The sequence below is a fragment of the Passer domesticus genome, chromosome 18 (assembly GCF_036417665.1).
Source record: "Passer domesticus isolate bPasDom1 chromosome 18, bPasDom1.hap1, whole genome shotgun sequence".
NCBI classification, from domain to species: Eukaryota; Metazoa; Chordata; class Aves; order Passeriformes; family Passeridae; genus Passer; species Passer domesticus.
Genome location: NC_087491.1, coordinates 1828026 through 1840064, shown reverse-complemented (window position 1 = coordinate 1840064; position 12039 = coordinate 1828026). Strand labels below are relative to the sequence as shown.

General features: G+C 48.0%; 1 long non-coding RNA gene across 1 annotated transcript; it reads left to right on the top strand.

Annotated features, from left to right (window-relative positions):
• The first annotated feature begins 5719 nt into the window (after window positions 1-5719).
• On the top strand, window positions 5720-10199 carry LOC135283213 (uncharacterized). The gene is made up of 2 exons (XR_010349068.1): window positions 5720-6033; window positions 8199-10199. It is a non-coding gene; the product is annotated as an uncharacterized LOC135283213 (long non-coding RNA).
• Window positions 10200-12039: the final 1840 nt, after the last annotated feature.

The window sequence follows — 12039 nt, the reverse complement described above, 5'->3', positions numbered from 1 at the left end:
CTGATTTGTGGGGATCGGGCCTGAAACGGAATTCCTGTAAAGCCTCAAGGAGGGCCTTGTTATTTAGGGAAACTCACAATATTCCACCCTAATATAACCCTCCTTATGCAGTGGAGCCATAACACTACACGACAGCGCCGAAGTCTACATGAGTTTAATTGTGAGAATATAGGGCAACCTGCATTCTGGAGCGAGCTGAAACAGGTGGTAGTAGCCACACTTTTACCTGGAGGGGCAGCTAATAAGGCCATGAATTTGGCCAAGCAGTTAGGCTGCTGGGCCAAAGACTAACTGAACGCCACCTCCCAGGTATTGGACATGCTGTCTCAAGATGTACAAAGTGTAAATCACGCAGTATTGCAAAATAGAGCAGCAATCGATTTCTTGTTATTAGCTCAAGGCCATGGTTGTGAGGAATTTGAGGGTATGTGTTGTATGAATTTATCGGATCATTCTGTATCAATACATGCAAAAATTAAAGAGCTCCAGAAAGGGTTACACGCCCTGAAAGATGATGATGGATTGGGATTAGAAGGATGGTTAAAGAGCCTGGGACTGGGCCCTTGGCTGAGAACAATGATCATGTATGCTATAGGGATATTAGGTGTGATAGTATTGCTAATGCTTGTATTACCATCCTTGCTTAATTGCATACAAAGAATGGTGAGTCAGATGATGGAAAGGGCTTGGAAAACAACACTTCTGGCCCAAAAAGAAAACGGGGGAAATGTTGAGAGCTTTGTAACAAGCTGGCTCCGAGCTAAAGCTCATAGTGAGATTAATTTGACCAAGATAAGGGATGAAGGGAGTTGCCATGCCAATTAAACTGTGTGTCCTTGGCCCACGGATGAAGTAATGCACCGAGCAGGTGGTGGAGCAAAATAGCCTGGGAAAGTGGGATAGTTATACCAAAAACAGCACGTAGTTAGCTGATAGCTAGTTAGCCAATGGTGAGCTGGGATTTTGCACTATGCATGAGCTAATTAAAAGGTGTATAATAATCGGTGATTCGGGAATAAAGACAAGACTTGTCGATCATCATATGGTGAGCGAGTCTTCCTTCTCTATCATCTCCTGTTAATGGGCCCATCAATGTCTTGCCACATGAGTCACAGATAACTCCCTCCCAGAGCCATTTCTGTTTCATGGCTAATCAAGGACCCACAGCATGAGGCAGAATGATATCAGCCCACTGTGAGATGCTCTGCCCATGGGGGAGGAGCTAAGCATCCCCAGCTGGATGTAATCTGGGTTTTGGGACACAACAAGCAGTCTTTCCACTGGATTCCCAGAGGAACCGCCGCCCTTACCCACTGCTTTTCCAGAGGATGAGAGCTACCAGATTGTTTCGACAGGATCACCACCTCCAAAAGTCCATTTCAGCTGGTCTGCTACCACCACCCTAACTAGCAGGGTGTCAGGCTGTATTCTGACCCTGTCAATGGTTTTTCTTTTGTATTTTTGCATGTATTTTGGTTTTTTTCCCTTTTCCTAATAAATTGTATTTCTGACTTGGAGTCTCTCACTGGTTTTGCTTTCAAACCACAACACAGATCCATCACTTTATTTGAGCAGAGGAATGGGCCATTGCCTACCCTGCAAGCGGGGAGGGGGGGGAGAGTGGAGGGATGTCACCTTCCGTGTTGCCTAGAGGGCAAGGCCAGGGGGCTCAGGGGCAGAGGAAGGGATGTGCTTGTCTCAGGAAGGGCTGGAAGGTGCTGGGCTGGTCCTGGGGTCTCTAGAGGAACTCGGGTGGGCTGGGATGGGACAGACAAAGATAAAAAAAGGGATGAAGGCAGCTTGGGGAGGCCCATGGGGAGAGCAGGTGGCAGTGGGATCTATGGGGCAATAAGAGGTTTCCTCGTAGACGGTTGTTCTGGGGTCCTCTTCACAGAACACTTGAGAGGGCTGTCCAGGCCGTTCCTGCTGCTGGAGGAGCTGCTCACACTGTCTGGGTGTGAGGTGCAGCCACCATCTTCCAACTCCTGTCCCGAGGTGCTCCTGTGCAGAGAGGAGGTGGCTGAGGCCCCAGCTGCCAGTGGCACACAGGGACCCTCGTGCACAGCAGGGCCCAGAGCTGGCAAGGCTCCCCAGCACGGCTGGAGCTGCTGGCACAGCTGGGCCCAGCTGGACAGCTGCCCCTAAAGGCCCTGGCCAGCAGGGCACGGCTCTGGGCAGGGTCCCTGGCCAGGAGCGGGCCCCAGAGCGCCTCTGCCTTTCAAGGGCAATCTCGGCCCTGCTCTTTCTCCTCCCCACCTCCCTCTGCCTCTGCCCCGTGCCCCTGGGGCTGCTCTTGGCCAGGCAGCCTCAGTGGGAGCCAGCTCTGGCTGCAGCCCCAGCGGGGCCCCCAGGACAAGGCCCAGCAATTGAGAGGCCAATGGAAGCACTGGGCAGCAGCAGAACCCTCGGCAGAGTTATTTGGACAATCATGGACTGGCCACAACCCCACTGCAGCCTCAATGGGAATGTTCCCTGTCCACGTTAGACTTTCAAAAGAAGCTGTTTGAGGGGGAGAGCAACAAAACACTCACTGTTTTCTGTTCCAGGAATACCCGATTCCAAAGCAGCACAACATGAAGACGAACTTCAAAAAAACCACGCCAGCCACTAACTCTAGCCAGCAGCCTGTTCCCTGACAGAAACCCCTTCCAAGGCCATCCTGGGCAGTGGGAACAGGTCTTGTGGTGCTGGCTGCATCTGTGGGAGCAATGGGGAGCGTGAGCCCGTGCTGTGCTGCACTGCTGAGCTGGCAGCACGGTGGATACGGGCAGGACGTCCTCTGTTTCCCTCAGAGCTGGGGCCTGCAGGCACCTTGCCGGCCCTTGGCACAGGCTGTGCCAGCCAACAAAGCCCAGCAGGCCAGGAGGAGAGCCCGGGGGCAGCGCAGCTACTTGGGCAGTGTGTGCTGCCAGGGACACGGGCCAAAGCCATCCCTGAGCAACCACTGCCACCCCTGGCCCGCAAGCTGAAATAAATGGGCAGGAGATCTTTCTCCTTTTTAATGCCTTTATTAAGAAGAATTAGCTCAGGTGGGGAGAAATCGACGGGTTGCGCCCTCGCCGCCGCTGCTCCCAGGCGTGGCACGAAGGAGGAGGATGATGCAGCTTTGTCCGCTGGTCTGCAGACAGAACTGGGGACTCTGTCCTCACGGGAGAGTCGTTGAGTCCTTGGTTTGTTTGTTTAAAAACCCGGGGGGTCTCTTTAATCAGTTTCTTTTCAGGTTAGGGTGAGAAAATAAAAAGGTCCAAGCAGGTACGGGACTATGCTCCCATCCTTAGACGTCACTTTAAGTCACTTGTTGGCTCGTGATTTTAGGGGTTTTTCTTATAAAAACTGTAAACTGTAAAAACCCAAGGTGCACTGCATTTCTTATTTGCATACTGGCTCCGATGTCACTCCTATTTTCTTTACCTCGGAGGGGTCTGTCCTGGTGTCTTTTTTTTTTTTGGTAAGTGGCCAGCATCAGGGAAACAATCAGTTAATCACCGGCCATTAACAGGTATTCGAAGAGCTTTTCTTTGGCAGCACCCCTAAAGAAGTCTGACCGGTTTGACTTGCTTTTTTTTAACTCTGAAACTAAAAAAAAATACAATTTTCTATTCATAACAGCTCCCCCCTTTTTTTCTTTGATCAGGCTTAAGCTTAAGCTTGCATTAACTTATAATTTTTGGCTCATTAACATAGAATTTCCTATATTTTTTGTATTGATTATACATTTCCTCAGCACTCAGGTGATCATATTTACTAAACTTCATTACCCTTTTTGGTTTTTTCAGGTTAATTCCTTTAGAGATCCTTAGGTTATTCTGTACAGCAGATGTCACTATTTTTGTTAAACATGGAAATAAGAACAGACTAACAAGTGTACCCACAGTGAAGGTTATAGTTTTCCAACTTTTTTTGAAAATCCATAGTGTGGGAGCTCAGTACATCACTCCGGATGTCCAGAGCTACCGAGACAACTCTTGGGGGGCTCGGAAGCCCTGGAATGTTGCCAAAAGTACCTGGTGGCTTGACTTTGATCCTTTTAAAGAAATGACACCTGAAGGTGAGGAGATGAGAGAATTTCATGTCTAAATGGTGAGGGGATGTTATTCACTTGTTAGAACTTAAGTTAGAATGCACTGTACAGGGGGGTTTTATGTATTGTACAGGGGGGTCTAGAATTCTGTGCATGGATCAGGAGTCCCAAGATGGAGGAATTTGGGCGTGCCCTGTCCTTCTTCTTTCTTCTCCTTGGCATCCATGTTCAGGATGATGTTGGCATGTGTGGATTGGTTCATAGAAAGAGGACACTTGCCAACAAGGGCAGAAAGTATTGGGAAGTAAAGGTAAATATCGAATACGTAATTTTCATTATAAAAGAGACAACCGCCTCGTGGGCGGGGGAGAGTGCCTTTGGCTGTCCTGCTGAACAGACCTCAGCTGGACAGACAGAAAATCTTTGTAGATAAGAAATAATAAACTCGACTGAAGACCGAAAGCAAGAGTCCAGACTCCTTCTTCAAGAGCGCGGCCTACCCAGAACCACTTTTTCCCGTGCTGGGGCAGAGACAAGCAACAGCCGACCCCGGCATCTGGCGTCCCTGGGTGGGCACGAAGTGGGGCCCGAAGGTGGGCACAAAGAACGAAAAGCGAACAGGACAGCTCGAGCGGAGAGCCGAAGAGTGAGCTGCAAAGAGAACACCCAGGTGGGCAGCACCCGAGCGGGCAGCTCCCAGGCGGGCAGTTCCCGGAGCTGGACTCATTCCCAGGAGGGCACTGATAACTCCTTGGGAAGGCAGCCAGAAGAGTCCGAAGAAGCAGCAGCCAAAGAGAGAACACCGCACTCCACTTCTCCCGAAGAGACCTCGTATCAGAACAGCCCGGAGCGGAATCAGAAGGGCCCCTGAATCCATCTCCTGTGACCTGCTGGACGGGAACCGGGAGCCTCCAGACTGCTCTGACGACACAAATTCGGTGAGAAGGTCAAAATTAAGAAACATGTGGAACACACTCACACAGGAACAAATAGAAACATTGTCAGCCTTACAAGGCGTGACAGAAGCGTACGCAGAGGGGGTTTCTAAAAAGGAGCTCAAAGAGTTATTATTATGGGTCAGATATAATTATCCATTTGCAGAAACACATGTGTTGTTTGAGGTGGGCTTTTGGCAAGAAGTTAACAGACATTTATATTTTTTAGCTACCAGAAAGGAAGAGACGGCTTTCAAGCTGTTATCTCCAGCAAGAATTATGTTAGAGGCTATCTCTGCAAGGTGTCGGAGATCAGCCAGGGAATTAGGCTCCACAACTCCCACAAGGGCGGGGAAAACAGAGCATGGCTCGGTGCAGAGACTGGCTCTGGTTCCAATTGGCCCGGGGGGGACAGCTCCCGAGGGAGAGGAGCGAGGGGAAAAGGCACTGCTTTCAGCCCTGTCATCCCAAAGTCCCAAGAGACCTCCAAAACGCCCTGAGACCCCAGAAACTGAGGGGGGTTCAGGCTCCGATTCAGACGCGAATACAATCCCAACCCCAGAACAGCTAAGATCTTCACCCAGCGAGATCGAGGGGTCGGGGACGATTGTTCCTGAATTTCGGATCTCGGGGAACGAAGGGGCGGGGGAGGCGGAAGAATCGGGAAGGGGGGTCCGCGGGGGATTGAAGGGGGATGGGGAAACGCTTTCTCGCGGCGGTGCGGCGGCGACGGCGGCGGTCGCGACCGGCGGGGGGGGCGCGGAAGCGGTGGGGAACACGAGTTTTGGCACGGGTTTTGGGGGACCCACACCGGGGGTGGCGGCCTTGGCGGGCGCCGTGCCAAAGACGCACGCGGGGGGCGAGACACGCGGGACATCCGGGAAGGGCTCCCAAATCACAGCGTCCACGTCAGACGCGGGGAACAAGCTCAGAGCAGCCGCGGAATTCCGAGCAGCACCCGTAAGTAGACGTAGGGGACGCACGGCGGTGACGCAGGACCCGGAAGTCGAACCGCGGCGGTCAGCTCGCATCGCGGAGCAAACACGGGCACGGGCGAAGCAGGGATCGTACACACGGGTACGGGGTATGGACACAGCATCAGAGAGGGAGGAGTCGGGGACAGACACTGGGGAGGAGACATCAGAAGGGGAGCGGGGCGGAGACAGTGACGTCAGTCCAGGGGAGACGGAAAGCATTCCCGAAAAAGCGCACACGCGGAAAATGCGGGCGGAGCGCGGTCGGGGGCGGGTCCGATCCTCGGTGACGTCTCAGGCGAGGAGGGGCCGATCTCGGGGCTCCGTATCCCGGGGCTCCGCCCCTTCTCCGGTTCCGGTTTCCCCCATCCCAACCCCTGTGGTTCAGACCACTCCCATCTCAGAGCGGTGCTCAGGTGTTCAACCTCCATTGCTGGCTCAGTCAAAATCCGTGCAGGCTCAGGTTCCACAAACACAACTGCTGCAGCCAATCGATACGGCTGAGGAGCCGATCGAGCTCGTGACGTCATCGCACCTGTCCAGGCAACCCAGTGGGGGGATGACCGAAATGCAGGGCAGAGCCACAACGTTATCTCGTGGCAGGACTGCAACCATGCAGCAGTTTTTTCCAACAACATATAAAGGGAAGGCAACGTTAAAGAAAACAGTACCACAGTTAGAACTTAAAGATACATTATACGAGGATCAAGGGCAAGAAGAAGACGTGATACGAATCGCAGCATCAGAGGGAATTCCGGCATGGATGTTTTCAGCAGCAGAAGCAAGGAAAGGATATATGCCATCATTCGATGCGATGAAAAGGATGCAGACACAAGAGTTTCAAATTCCTTATTTAAGTCCAGGAGCGAGGCCAAAGACCTCGAGTCAAAGACTGTTTGAAAAACAATCACTGTTGACATCGAAGACTCCACTGTGCATGCAATTTTAAATGGGCGATGCAGAAATCAAAAGATTTAATAATTGCATTGTTAGCTTTCCCAGGAACTTGCACAATTCATTTTCCACAACACAGAGTGCTGCAGTCGCAAATATGTTACAGGGCAAAGCCAAGAATAAGTGAAGAACCTCTGGACGGGATCACAGTATTCACTGATGGCTCAGGGAAGACACACAAGTCAGTGATCACATGGATGAACTCAGAAACAGGGAAATGGAACTCGGATGTGAGGATGATTCAGGGTTCTCCACAAATTGTGGAATTGGCGGCAGTCACTCGAGCATTTCAGTTGTTTGAACAACCTCTCAATTTGATTACGGATTCCGCATATGTCGCGGGGGTAGTCAGACGCTTGGAAGGTTCACTTTTGAAAGAGGCCAACAATGAAATATTGTATTCATATTTGGTGAGCATGAAAACTTTGTTGGAAAATAGAGAACATGAATATTTTATCACACACATCAGAGCTCACACAACACTTCCAGGATTTTTAGCAGAGGGGAATGCTCGAGCAGACAGGTTGACAATGCCCATTTCACAGACACTCCCAGACATTTTTGAGCAGGCAAAATTAAGTCATAGTTTTTTTCATCAGAATGCACATGCATTGATGGAATCCTTTCGTCTCACAAAAACTCAGGCGAGAGAGATCATCAATGCTTGTCCAGATTGTCAACTTGTACAGCCGCCAGCCTCAACAGGAGCGGTCAATCCGCGAGGACTGGAAAGTCTTCAACTATGGCAAACAGATGTCACAAAATATCCCTCATTTGGGAGGCTCAAAAATGTTCATGTTTCAGTTGATACATTTTCGGGAGTAGTCTTTGCTTCAGCACATGCAGGAGAAACAGCAGACCATGCTTGTCGACACTTTCTACAAGCATTTGCGTCATTGGGCGTGCCTCGGGAAATAAAAACAGATAATGGTCCAACTTATACAGGCAGGGTGCTTGACAAATTTTTGAAAAAATGGGGTGTCAGACATACCTTTGGTATTCCACATACACCCACAGGTCAAGCAATCATTGAAAGAACACACCATACCTTAAAATCCCTTCTAGATAGACAGAGGAGGGGGGAGCCAGAGGCGACGCCACACATGAAACTAAATAAAGCATTGTATGTGTTGAATTTCCTAAATAGTTCATCCTCAGAACCCAATCCTCCAATCTTGAGACATTTCTCAAACAGTTCACAAGCAAGATTAAGGGAGAATCCTTTAGTTTTGGTCAGAAACCCAGAATCAGGACAGATAGAAGGTCCTTTCAAACTAATCACTTGGGGCAAGGGTTTCGCTTGTGTTTCCACAGAGCAAGGTCCGAAGTGGGTGTCGGCACGACACGTGAAGCCGTTTCGAACGCAAGAACAAAAGAACACAGATCCCGGAAACAGAGAGACAAGTACTCAGACAGAGGAGGAGACTCAAACTACAAGCAATAATCTAGAAGAAACAGAAGAATAAAAGACTTTGGGGGGTTTTCTGAAAAACTTTGGGTGGAAAATGGTGATATTTAGTCAGAAAGGTGGGGTGATAAACTTTGCAATGTTCATGTGTTTTGTCTCATTGCCAATGGTTTTGAACAACAAAGCAAATTTACCAGTCAATCAACCAGAGAAAAATGTTTGGGAAGCTTTAGCCCAAGCAGCAGATTTAGATAGCATTTGCCTGACGCACTCCAGACCAGAGAGGCCATTTTCAGCATGCATGATTGGATTGCCAGTGAATGAATGGCCAATTCCAAGACACACTGCAATCGAGATCTCACAAGTCGTTAAAGATCCTGTGAATGAATAGTATACTTGGACACATTCTCTTCCTGTGACTTCTTCTGAACCTCAGGAATTGGAGATTTTCGGGTCCATGACAATGAATGTATGCATGAAATTTGAAATTTCAAGTACAGCAAAGCCAAACAAAACTATTGATGTTACTCCCAGTCATGAATTCTACAGAAATGCGTCAGCCTGGTGCAACAACACCATGGTGACAGACAAAGGGTCACTCCAAGTCCCAGTGCAACTGCCAAGGGGATTCTTTTTGATTTGTGGAGACAGGATTTGGCATGGTATTCCTGCGAATGCCAAGGGAGGTCCATGCAGCATTGGAAGAATTTCAATGCTGACGCCAGATTTAAAGATGCAGAAAGAACAAAAACATAAAGAAAAAAGATCTTTACAATATTTCGATGAGAATTGTGATGACAGGGTTTACACTTGGAGCAAGGCAAGGAGAATTGCGATAGCAATTTTCTCACCTCAGGCAGCATCAGGAATTGCTTTGACTCAATTGGATCGTATGGGTTGTTGGCTGAGCAAGCATGCTCAATCAGTCTCTCTTGCACTGAGTGACATGTTACAGGACATGAACAGTGTAAGACAGGCAACTCTGCAAAACAGAGCAGCAATCGATTATCTTTTGCTTGCTCACGGCCATGGGTGCAAAGAATTTGAAGGAATGTGCTGTATGAATCTCTCCGACCATTTCAGGTCAATTCATGAAAATATCGAAAAAATAGAGGAGAGTGTGAAGAAACTTGGCGAGATCACTGGATCTTGGATTGAGGACATGGCAAAGTTTTTTGATCTTTCACCTTTGGGAAAAGAAATTTTAAAGATAGGATTTCAAATTTTGGTGATTCTCATAGTTCTCTTGATTGTAATCCCATGCATTCTTTTGTGTGTGCGGGGTGTCATGAGTCGAGTTGTAAAGAGGGTGCTTTTGGTGCAAACAGAAGGGGGAGATGTGGGAGCTCAGTACATCACTCCGGATGTCCAGAGCTACCAAGACAACCCTTGGGGGGCTCGGAAGCCCTGGAATGTTGCCAAAAGTACCTGGTGGCTTGACTTTGATCCTTTTAAAGAAATGACACCTGAAGGTGAAGAGATGAGAGAATTTCATGTCTAAATGGTGAGGGGATGTTATTCACTTGTTAGAACTTAAGTTAGAATGCACTGTACAGGGGGGTTTTATGTATTGTACAGGGGGGTCTAGAATTCTGTGCATGGATCAGGAGTCCCAAGATGGAGGAATTTGGGCGTGCCCTGTCCTTCTTCTTTCTTCTCCTTGGCATCCATGTTCAGGATGATGTTGGCATGTGTGGATTGGTTCATAGAAAGAGGACACTTGCCAACAAGGGCAGAAAGTATTGGGAAGTAAAGGTAAATATCGAATACGTAATTTTCATTATAAAAGAGACAACCGCCTCGTGGGCGGGGGAGAGTGCCTTTGGCTGTCCTGCTGAACAGACCTCGGCTGGACAGACAGAAAATCTTTGTAGATAAGAAATAATAAACTCGACTGAAGACCGAAAGCAAGAGTCCAGACTCCTTCTTCAAGAGCGCGGCCTACCCAGAACCACTTTTTCCCGTGCTGGGGCAGAGACAAGCAACAGCCGACCCCGGCACATAGATTATCCCACCAACTGGAATCAAGTGTAGGAGTCCTTTGATTTCTTAAATATGCTAGTTTTTTTATTTCGTTTAAAGTGTTTCTAATGACTGCTACAATTAATTTGATTTGATAAACTACTGTTTTGGTTTGGTTGAGTTGGTCATTAATATGATTAAGAGCCAATGCGGTCTGATTAGATATTACTTCTAATTCTGATTGTAGTTTCAAAATTTTGTTTAACATATATTGTTTCTTCAGTTTTGTTTTTCTCAAATCCTCATATATAGGAACTCTTAAACTTGATCCAGATTCTTTGTGTAATATAAAGACAGTTCGTTTTATAATTCTAATGATGCCATCCCTAGACCAGTCTCTTGGCAATTTAGTGGATGTTGTGGTACCATTGACCCAAAACAGGTGTTTAGGGGTTTCCTGAAAGATATTAATTTTTGTCGTGTCCTCCCAATATTTAGAAATACTTTTTCCTTTTATCAGATTTACCGGGTTTGCTTCAGTAGCATCACGTTCAAAGCACCACCAGGTTTCTCCTACAGGGTGCTCTCCCAGGAGTGGCTGCCTAAAGGTGGCGGTGTTCCGGGTCATCCAATATATTTTCTTATTCTCTTGATAAAAGATCAATTGGGAGAGGTTAACACAATTGTTGTGGACTCTCAGCAAGGAGCTTACTTCTTTCTCATAGAAAGGTTGGTGGTACTCATTGCACAGCTCTCCTGGGCTCTCCAGAGCACCACCAGCAATCAGAGCCAGCACTACTACCCTTCCCAAGAGTCCGGTATGGGTCATCCTGCACAGCCTGCCCACCCGGCCTTGCCTCTTGAGGATTTTACTGAGAAGAAGTCTCCAAGCTCTTTAGAGTCTCTTGCTCCTCTGGTTAAACCTCTCTTGATCTGTCCCTGCTACTTTGGTCCCTCCTAGGGGAGCACTCTGGAGAAGATTAACCTGGGGTCTTTGGTACCAAGTTGGGCCGACTTAACCAGAATTACTTATTAACAATTTTTAACTTTTACAAATTTCTTAAAACACTTCAAGACATGTTATGATTCTAAACTTTTTTCTTACGCAGTTCATCTGTCTTTTTGAATGTCAATTTTAAGTCATTTGGTCATTTTATAATAGTATACTCAGCTGAATTAACTCCCGATGCGGTTGAATCCTGTCCTGAGTTAGGGTGTGAGGGTGGTGTAGAATCTGGTCCAATACCAGAGGGGGACACTGAAGAATCTTGTCCAATGCTCGGGGGTGAGACTGGTCCTTTAATTCTCGTGATGTGGGTCCAACCTTTTTCTCTGGTTCGCACGGCCGAATTAGTGATGAGGAGTACCTGAAAGGGGCCTTCAAATTTAGGCACTAATGGTCTATAATTCCAAGATTTTATTAAAACCCAATCTCCTGGGTTGATGTCATGTGCTTTTGTATCAAGAGGGGAGGTTTGGGGAAGGTATCCTCTTTTTCTAAGTCCTTCTAGAGTTCTTCCAATGACTTCTAAATATTTCCTTGTAGCTTCTTCTCCTTCCAGATAGTCTCCTGTGCTATAGGGTGTTAACAAGAATGGCAATCCGAACATCATTTCATAGGGTGAAATCCCTATATCAGACCGGGGTCTTGTTCTGATGCGCAAGAGCACTAGGGGCAAACACTTTAGCCAATTCATTTTTGAGAGTTTTGTTCATTCGTTCCACCCTCCCAGAACTCTGGGGGTGCCACGGAGTATGCAATCTCCATTTTATTCCTGAAGCTTC